The sequence below is a fragment of the Osmia lignaria genome, unplaced genomic scaffold, assembly GCF_051020975.1.
Source record: "Osmia lignaria lignaria isolate PbOS001 unplaced genomic scaffold, iyOsmLign1 scaffold0012, whole genome shotgun sequence".
NCBI lineage: Eukaryota > Metazoa > Arthropoda > Insecta > Hymenoptera > Megachilidae > Osmia > Osmia lignaria.
The window spans coordinates 14,198,731-14,209,382 of NW_027478166.1; the positions used below are offsets into that span (position 1 = coordinate 14,198,731).

Genomic DNA, 10,652 nt, shown 5'->3' on the forward strand with positions numbered 1-10,652 from the left:
AGACTGATGCGCCAAGATCACTGGAGAGGGGTACCGCGCGACTCAACGTTTAATGCATTAACGTATAGGGAAACTTTGACGGCTTTTTTCTAGGGGAAGGGTTGATTTCCGGCACATGGTTCCTTTCAGACTTTTTATCCCCTCGATGAGCACTATACGATAAGCCAATAAAAAATTTGACCTTGAAATTAGGGGTCAAGGTCAATTTTGCGGTCGCTTTCTTTGACAGATCTCCACCGATCCAGAGGTGTAGAATCACCCCATATAGGTCGTGACATTTAATTTTTTTACACCCTGTACATTGATCTGTGGGAATGAATCAGTATATTACATTACATCTAATGTAGATATGGTAATAATGATATTGTTATTAAATGTACATTGATCTGTGGGCATGAATCAGTATATTACATTATATCGAATGTAGATATAGTACCAATAGTCCGGTCCCGTCCATCTATGCGTGCGAACATGCCGATAAAGCACTCCGGGTATGTAAACAAGATAGATATCGATGGAAGTTGAAAGCAGGTGGGAAAAGGGTCGGAATAGGTAGAATGACACCTACAGCTTCAATGTACATAATAATTCATTATATATTAAGTCAATACATAAATGAAAGTGACTACTTAAAACACGGTTCAGAGTAACCTCACAACCATATAATATGTCAACATAAAATTGGATGAATAAGGGAGAAAACCTGCCTAAGGTAATAATTCTGATACACAACATGTGCATGGAAACTGACTGATGACAAGTGCTGTTGTTTAAAACCTTTGTGCATAAATCTAACTTAAATTGGGGAAAAAGAGCATTAAAACACAGCTTATGGTGCACTGAGTTACATCAGCGGAAAATCAAACCGATAATTAATGAGTTTTCAATGTAGGAAGGTATTAAATGGTAATATGAGGTCTGCGTCATAATATCAGCTGACTGAAACATGAATAAGGGTTAAATTAAAGTAAATTAACAGGTATAGCGAATGAATAAGCCTTATTAGGAATAATAGGTAACATAAATGGGTCAAATTAATAGGTAAAACATGTTAAGTGTACAAAAAGACAAGAAATGAAAGTTAAATGTAGCACAGTTTATAATTTCTATCAACGCATATTTTGAACCCAAAAGGTTGGCTAGGACAGATAGGAAGGCTTTACGTTAAGTGATGACAACCAATTTAATGAAGAGAGCTGGATAATACTATATAATAACCTAACAGACCGAAGAAATAGGGTAATGAGCAGAATATTCAAACAGGTTAAGCGAAACGGAGTAAAGATTTACCGTAAATGTAGTGAACGGAATGATAAGCTAAAACAAGGCTTGAGTAGACCAACAGATAATGCAAAACAGCCTGAAACTGTACTAATATAAAAGGTAGCAACTTTGATGAACCGGTAATACGGTATACGAGGAGAGTATTTAAATGCGGTTTGGACCTGAGATAAGGAAAGGCGTAAGAACTAATTGACACGAAACTAGGGAAAGTTTCCTGAAACTAAGGCAAAAAGTAAGGGTGGTTACTGTAGGTATGGTTGGTAAAAGAAGAAGTGGGTTATAAACTTCTGAATAAGGGTAAGAAATATTAAAACAAGCAAAGCATGGAAAGTAAGTAATTATGAATTATAGAGAGAATAGGATGATAGATAGAACAGTAAGTTGCCTAAATAAATAAATTAAATCAAGTACGTTAAGAAAAACTTCAGACAGTATAGAGAGGAAATATCACGCGACTTGGGCATAAGTCATAGAATAAACTAGTAAATAATAAAGGTCAGTATATTAGTTTTGAACAGCAATATGGATGTATAAAGTAGACTATAGACCGGGGAACTAATCAAGATAAATATAATAGACTATAATTGTATACACAAAGTAATTAAAGCCGCAGGGATACCGTGTAATAGGAAAAGTAGCGTTATTGAGCGCTATGGGAATAGATGAAAGGCATGGTCCGTAACAAAAGATACTGAAGGTTCCAACATAATGCTCTAATAATTAAAGAAAATGGGGAAAGTTATAGGATGCATACTATGACAGTATAATACGATAAGTCTGAACTTTAATAAGAATAAAGAGGAGGGTAATAGTAGAAATATTGAGAATCCAGTAGGTAAACCTGTTAGTCGGTGTGACTGGGGGCAAAACAAGAATTGTACAGCTGAGATAGGGTAATACAAGGAGGAAAAGAAGTCTTATATAAAATAATACTCATAAAGCGTACACCTGCACATGTAACTAGCGTACAGAAAGAAGGTAGGCAAGACAAGGTAAGTATAAAGGAAAATGGGAATCTATACTGGAAGGGATACACAAGTGCAGGGCAGGGATTAATATGAACAAACTAGATAACTAAACAACCAAACCACTGGCTAAACATATTGTAAACTCGGTCAACTAGCACTGATACAAATGCGAGGACTGAAGAACAAAGTGCACATGATCACTTTAACACATCTAGACACAGTACTGGATACTCCTTTAATTCTATGTACACAACTAAGTCTAATATGAAGTAAATCGCGGCGTAAAAATTATTGCCATTCGTAAGAGCGTATTCAATGAAACTATGAATGAAATCGGAAGTAGTGCGTGCCTGGGTCAGAGTAGTGCGTATTAGTCGCGCAGTGACACACGTCCGAACTGCGTCAATTCGCATGACATAACCGCGAATTATGAATGGGCATAGTAACAATAGGAGTAACCCGGTCCTAGAACATACAAATAAGGAAAGGGAATATACAAGAAATGCGTAAAGGTACAAAAGAATAAAGCGACTATTAAAAAGAAATGACAAACTACCCTTTTGGATTGGACTGAAATACGACAAAAATAATGACTAGAGCTGAATGTAGGACGATGAGCATAGGTAGAAAAAAGGAAATGAATAAAGCAACAGAAGAAAGCAATGTGTTTGAAATAAATAGGATCATCATAGGAGACAGTAGTGACAAAGCTAATGCAAAGGAGGAAACCAAGGTTAAGCTCAGTGATAGAGTTCACCATGATCTGAGGGCGGTGTTTAGACCATCACGTACACTCTCAAGAAGCCCGACCAAAATTGGACAGGAAAGCATGAGTGCCGATCCAGACTTAACGGGGGATGAAGATGATATGGTATTTACAGGTGGAAACGAGAACACGGAGGAAACGCCGATCAAAGTAACTCATACGGAAGTCCAACCAGAGGAAGCTGTGCCCTCCGACGAAAAGAATGAAATTGGAGGACTTGACATAACTCTGATGGCAATTCACCAAATTCTGAGGATGCTTAAGGCATCAAATGATATGGTTAGTATCTATCTGCAGAGGGATAACAATGCTAACCCGATGGCAGAAAAGGCGAGTATAGAAATGGGCCAGGAGCTAGACAGAGCAAAAGAATTGCTGGAAGCAGCTACTAGAGTGTACAGGGATGAAAAGAAACAGTGCAAAAATAGAGAGGAACACGAACAAGGAAAACTAATGAAAACAATGGAATATGATAATGTGTGGAGAAGCAATAATGATATAATGGAAAGCGATAGGGAAATTACTAGAAGAACAAACAAGAGGAAGAAAACGACACCACCAGAGATGGAAACGCAGATCAAAAAGACCAGAATAGTAAACAGGGAGAATAGAGCACTACCAATAATTAGGAAAGTGCAAATACTAAAAGGTAATGAAGGAGTCTCGTCGGACTCCGATTGGGAGGTAGTAAAGACAAGGAGGAAGAAAATGGGGAATAAGGAGGATTCGGGAATGAAAATGAATAAAGATGGCATTGACAATAAGAAGCTGAGGGATAAGCAAAGGAAGACAATAGGAACAAAAAGAAACGAAGCAGTGACTATCAAGGTGGACAACGAGCGCTCGTACGCCGAGGTGACCAAAGATCTTAGGAATAAAATGGGGAAGGAAGTCAAAGGAATCAAAAGAATACGGCAAATCAGGGCCGGTGACATTCTGGTTGAATTTGAGGAGAAAATAGATAGCTCCGAATTCCACGATAAAGTTATAAAAAGCATGGGAGCTGAGACGGTGATTAGGAGATTGATCCCTAAGACAACACTGGAAATATTGGACATTGACCTGGGAGCTGAGCTCGACGAAGTAATAGAGAGCATAGCAAGGGAAACGGGCCTCGCAAAAGGAACTTTCAGGGGGAAAAGCATTAGGACGGCTTACATGGGCACCCAAGTAGCGATAGTGGAAGGACCAGGGGACATTACGAATCATATTAAAGAAAATAAGATCAAAATAGGATGGGTATACTGTAGAGTGAGACAGCTACCAAATGTCACAAGATGTTACAAATGTCACAATATGGGACATGTGGCGGTTAGGTGTGCACTCGCAGAAGGCATAAGGATATGCAGAAGGTGTGGCGAGAAAGGGCACGTAATGACAGAATACAGAGCTGAAAAAGCGAGGTGCAGACCTTGCGAAGAAAAAGGCCGTAGTGGAGTAGAGCTGAACCATATAGCGGGCTCGCTGAAATGCCCACAGTACAAGGAGGCGATAGCAATTGGAAAGAAATGCAAATAAAATTCAAAATTAAAATATTACAAATTAACTTGAATAAATGCAGGCTGGCTCAGGACCTGCTAAAAGGAACAGTCGAGAAAGTATCTCCGGACGTGATCATGATTGCAGAACAAAACAAAAGCAAAAGCAAAAATTATTGGTTTAAGGATTGTAAAGGGGATGCTGCTATATGGATCACGAGCAAGGGTATAGCCAGAGTTAAAGACATTAATATAGTTAAACAGGGGATAGGAATGGTTGCAATCAGTTACAACAACTACCTCATAATTAGTAGCTATATATCGCCGAATATTGATGATAATACAGTCGATGGTAGATTAGACGAAATCGCTGATATTATTAAAGCTAAAAAATGGGCTGGAGTCATCTTGGCCGGAGACTTCAACAGCAAGTCCCTACTCTGGGGTGGCAGGATGTGGAACCCTAGAGGTAGAAAATTATTAGAATTTATGGCAAATCTAGATCTGATATACATAATGACTGAAGGGGGAAACACCTGCACCAGAGGAGCAGGTACAAAAATAGATCTTTTAATAACAGATACAAGGCTGAGCCATAAAGTAGTAGCAAGTAATGTCCTTACCGAATTTACTGGATCGGACCATCAATACCTGCTGCACACTATAGTAATCGATGAACCTGAAAAAAGCAATAAATTAGTCTTGAACGATAATGTTAGAAAGGTAGATAAAGACAAATTTGTGGAAATGTTTTTAAAGAAATTCGGAGATAGTGAGTTACAGTATTGGGGAAAATAGAGAGGATATTGATGCTGTGATGAGGGAGATCCAGAGTATTAGTAATAAGTGTAAGAAGAAGGAAGGTAGAATGTTTAACAAAACCCCGGTGCATTGGTGGTCTGTCGAAATCTTAAACCTCAGGAAGAGAGCTAACAGTGCGCGTAGGAAGGTGACCCGGGAAAATAGGAAAAAGAATAGTGGGGTCATAACGTTACGTCAAGACGAGCTTAAGAGGGCAAAGAAGGAGCTTAATAGGGAAATTAGGACGGCCAAAAAAGGGGCGTGGGAGAAATTGATTGACACAGTAGATAGGGATGTATGGGGTAGACCGTACAAAACAGTGATTAAGCAAATCAACGGGAGTACTCCACCAATTAAATTAAACTCAGAACAGATTAAAATAGTGGTAGATGGTCTCTTTTGTATGAAGCCACCGACAAATAACGTAGACATAGCTGGAAATGAGAACGAGTTGGAAATGAACACTGGTGAGCGCATAGAAACCGTAGAGGAAAATGAGGATAAAATAACGGATATGGAAGTAATTCTAGGATGTAGAAAAATAGCGGTTAAAAAAGCACCAGGCCCTGACGGTATCCCTGCTGCGGCTGCAAGGGCTGTAGGACTTGGTGCGACCTCTTTCTGGACTAGATTACTAAACAAATGCATGGATCTGGGTCACTGGCCTGTAGAATGGAAAACCACCAGACTAGTGCTTCTACCAAAAGGTAAGTCAACAATTAAGGAAGGCACAGGGATTAACGTAGTGAAGCCGTCTGACTACAGACCACTATGCATTGCCTCCAATATCGCGAAAATATTGGAGCATATTGTTAAAAATAGATTACATGAGGCAATCAGGAGGGATGATTTGTCGCCGCACCAATATGGGTTCAGGAAGGGTTTAGGAACCGTTCAAGCCATGGAGAAGGTGATGGGATATTGGGACAAGGCAAAAAAAGAGCGCAGACATTGCCTTCTAATCCTACTGGACGTCAAAAATGCATTCAACTCCCTGAGGTGGAAAAGCGTCATCCGTGAGATGAAGAGGAAAAGATTTCCCAGGAAAATAATAAAAATGACTGAGTCTTATTTGAGTGACCGGTGGCTAGTCATAAACACAGATGATGGACATGAAAAAATAGAGGTATTTGGAGGGGTTCCATAGGGGTCGATAATTGGACCATTTATGTGGAACCTCGTATACGATGGCTTGCCGAAAATACGTCTTAGAAGAAATGTCTACTTGGTGGCATTTGCTGACGATATAGGTATTGTAATAATTGATAAGGATCTGGAAAGAATGAAATACACGGCCAATGCCACAATAAGAGATATGGTAGACTGGTACAAGGGGGAAGGCCTTGACCTGGCGCCGCAAAAATCGGAAACCATATTGCTGACGGGAAGAAAAAATCCTGAGGGTATCCCGGTGGAAATCGAGGGAAATCAAATACCGGTGTGCAAGGCGGCTAAATACCTTGGGGTTACTTTTGAATGCAACCAAGTATTTAAGCAGCATATTGAGAACGCGACTGAAAAATCGAGTAAATACGCGATGCATCTAAGCCTCCTGATGAAAAACACAAGAGGAGCAGGTCCAAAAGCCAGGATACTGTATTATAATGTTGTGAAATGAGTGGTGATGTATGGTGCGGCAATTTAGGCCAGGGCACTGACATATAAACTGAACACGAAAAAACTAAGGGACGCGCAGAGGCTACCGCTAAACAGAATTTGCAAGGCCTACAGAACAGTGTCTACGGAAGTCTTATGTATAATAACCGGGAACGTGCCTTGGGATTATACAGCAAAGGAAATTGCACGTATATACGTTAAAATAAGGGAGGCACAAGAAAAGGGGAAGCTTGAACAAAACAACGGAAAAGATAATAACCGGATTAATAAAGAGATTGTGGAAGAAGAGACTAAAACGACAAAAAGAGAATGGCAAGAGGAATGGACTAACATGGATAAAGGCAGATGAACTAACAAGATAGTTAGTGACATTGGTGAATGGAATAGTGGGGGAATACCTCTCTTAGATCATCAACTAGTACAAGCACTGACTGGCCATGGATGCTTTGGGGCTTTCCTAGCGAAGATTGGTAAGGAAAGGACACCAGAGTGTTGGTTCTGTGAGGATTTGTTCGATGACGCAGAACATACTCTCTTCACGTGTCCAAGATGGAAAATGAAGAGGATGGCGCTGGAAAAAGAAGTACATCCAGAAAAATGGGAAATTCAAAACATCGGACACTTACTGAAAAGGGATAAAACCAACGCATCAATTAGGAAATTCTGCGCTGTAGGTATATCGCAAAAAGAGAAATGGGAGAAAACACACCGGAAAAAAATTAGGAAAGAATGGGGAAGACAAACACAAAATGCAAATTCAGGAACAGGAAGATAATACTAAAGGAGAAAACAATAAAGATAAGAATAATAGTAACAAAAGGAAAGAAAATCATCGTACCATTCAGATAAAGATAAAGAGTTAAGAGCCGCAATATGCTAGTTCGGCCTCGAAATGGGTAACGGTTCGTAAACGGTGGCAGGAGTTCCCAACTGGAAACTCCGGATGACTTGGTTAATTAAATACAATAGATGATTCATATCCCATAGCAGCAACGCTGATGGTGGCCGCGATAGATTAAGTCCTCACCTGAAAAATGGTATGGTGTATACGTGGTGCTAAATTAATTAAGGTAATTAGTATACTGAACCTAATGCATGTGAATTCTTAAAGCCTTAAAAGAAATTGGTAATTAAATTAAACTACAAGGCAGTGGATACAGTATCTGTGGGGATGAATAGAGCTTATTCATCCAACTTTACTTATTATATATATTGACAATAATTTTATCTAAATGGTTACGTAATTACCATCAATTTGTTATACTGATTTATTTATTATTTATTATCTTGGTTTTATCTACTTACTTGACGGATTTTATGTTTTTACCTATTGACTCTATTTTATTATATCTTATTTATTTACGTATTTACTTAACTTAATTACATACTGGATTCTAGTCATTTACTTATTGGATTATCTTATTTTATTTTATTTTATGTTATTTTATTTCTTTATTTATTTATTCATTATTTATAGCTTATTTTAGTTATACAAGCACTGGATATTATTTATTTAATTGCTGGTTCTTAGCTAACGGATACGACAAAGGTATGGTACTTACGTGTACGTCGATTATTTTGGTATAACCACAGATACTGGAGGTAACACACGTAAGACAGTAAAGCACATTGACGTCATGGTGTATACCCCATTATCTTCCCATTGAAGAATAAACGGAGGTGATGAGGAGTGGTGGCAGTCTGAAAGCAATTGAATAATGTAGAGGCTGGCAAAGCGTAATGAATAGAAAGAGTTACCTGTATAACCTACAAAGGAAGAATAATATAAATTAAATAGAGCAAACGGTGATATTGAATAATAAACAACGGTAACGGAAAACTCATCTTTTGGTAGTATGCAGGTGTTGCATTCTCCTTTTGCTGGGAGCAGCATAAAAGAACAAGTATAAACCATAACGGTGCGATGTAGAGTGCGGTGACCCGGTCCATCGATACCTAAGGGGTTACATTGATCTGTGGGAATGAATCAGTATATTACATTATGTCGAATGTAAATATAGTGCTAATGATATTGTTATTAAAGGTACATTGATCTGTGGGTAGTAATCAGTATATTACTTTATATCTAATGTAGATATGGTAATAATGATATTGATATTAAATATACATTACCTATCTAATGTAGATATAGTACTAATGATATTGTTATTAAATGTACATTGTTCTGTGGGAATGAATCAATATATTCCAATATATGAAATGTAGATATAGTGCCAATGATATTGTTACTAAAGGTACATTGATCTGTGGGTAGTAATCAGTATATTACATTATATGTAGTGTAGATGTGGTAATAATGACATTGGTACTAAATGTATGTACATTGATCTGTTGGAATGTATCACTATATGACATAATATCTAACGTAGATATAGTAATAATGATATTGTTAATAAACGTACATTGATCTGTGAGAAGTAACCAGTATATTACATTGTATCGAATGCAGATATATTACTAATGATATTGTTATTGAATCTACATTGATCTGTGAGAATGAACCAGTATATTGCATTATATCGAATGTAGATATAGTACTAATGATATTGTTATTAAATGTACATTGATCTGTGGGTAGTAATCAGTACGTGAAATTAAACCGAATGTAGATACAATACCAATGATATTGTTATTAAATGTACATTGATCTGTGGAAACGAATAAGTATACTCCATTACATCGAATGTAGATACAGTACTAATAATATGGTTATTAAATGTACATCGATCTGTGGGACTAAATCAGTGTATGACATTATATCTAATGTAGATATAGTAATAATGATATTGTTATTAAATGTTCATTGATCTGTGGTAATCACTCAGTATATTACATTATATCTAATGTAGATATGGTAATAATGATATTGTTATTAATTGTATAGTGATCTGTGAGTAGTAATCAGTATATTACATTATATCTATTGTAGATATGGTAATAATGATATTGATATTAAATATACATTACATATCTAATGTAGATATAGTAATAATGATATTGTTATTAAATGTTCATTGATCTGTGGTAATCACTCAGCATATTACATTATATCTAATGTAGATATGGTAATAATGATATTGTTATTAATTGTATAGTGATCTGTGGGTAGTAATCAGTATATTACATTATATCTAATTTAATTATGGTAGTAATGACATTGGTATTAAATGTAGCTACATTGATCTGTGGGAATGAATCAGTATATTACATTATTTCGAATGCAGATATAGTACTAATGATATTGCTATTAAATGTACATTGATCTGTAGGAATGAATCTGTATATGACATTACATCTAATGTAGATATAGTAATAATGATATTGTTATTAAATGTACCTTGATCTGTGGGAATGAATCAGTATATTACATTATATCTAATGTAGATATAGTGCTAATGATATTGTTATTAAATGTACATTGATCTGTGGGTAGTAATCAGTATATTACGTTATATCTAATTTAGATATGGTAATAATGACATTGGTATTAAATGTAGGTACATCAATCTGTTGGAATGTATCTGTATATGACATTATAGCTAATGTAGATATAGTACTAATGATATTGTTATTAAATGTACATTGATCTGTGGGAAGGAATCAGTATATTACTTCATACCGAATGTAGATATAGTACTAATGATATTGTTATTAAATATACATTGATCTGTAGGAATGAATCAGTATATTACATTATATCGAATGTAGATATGGAAA

General features: G+C 36.7%; 1 long non-coding RNA gene across 2 annotated transcripts; it reads right to left on the reverse strand.

Moving 5' to 3' along the window:
- Nucleotides 1–766: 766 nt before the first annotated feature.
- Nucleotides 767–8,737, reverse strand: LOC117611522 (uncharacterized). 2 transcript variants are annotated; one of them, XR_013063886.1, is made up of 6 exons: nucleotides 8,673–8,737; nucleotides 8,477–8,615; nucleotides 7,753–7,941; nucleotides 5,120–5,175; nucleotides 4,797–4,959; nucleotides 767–939 (listed from the first exon to the last, which is right to left on the reverse strand). It is a non-coding gene; the product is annotated as an uncharacterized LOC117611522 (long non-coding RNA). The 2 variants fall into 2 exon arrangements; XR_004583211.2 differs by lacking the exon at nucleotides 767–939 and having other exon boundaries at nucleotides 4,609–4,959; nucleotides 8,673–8,733.
- Between the last annotated feature and the right edge of the window lie 1,915 nt (nucleotides 8,738–10,652).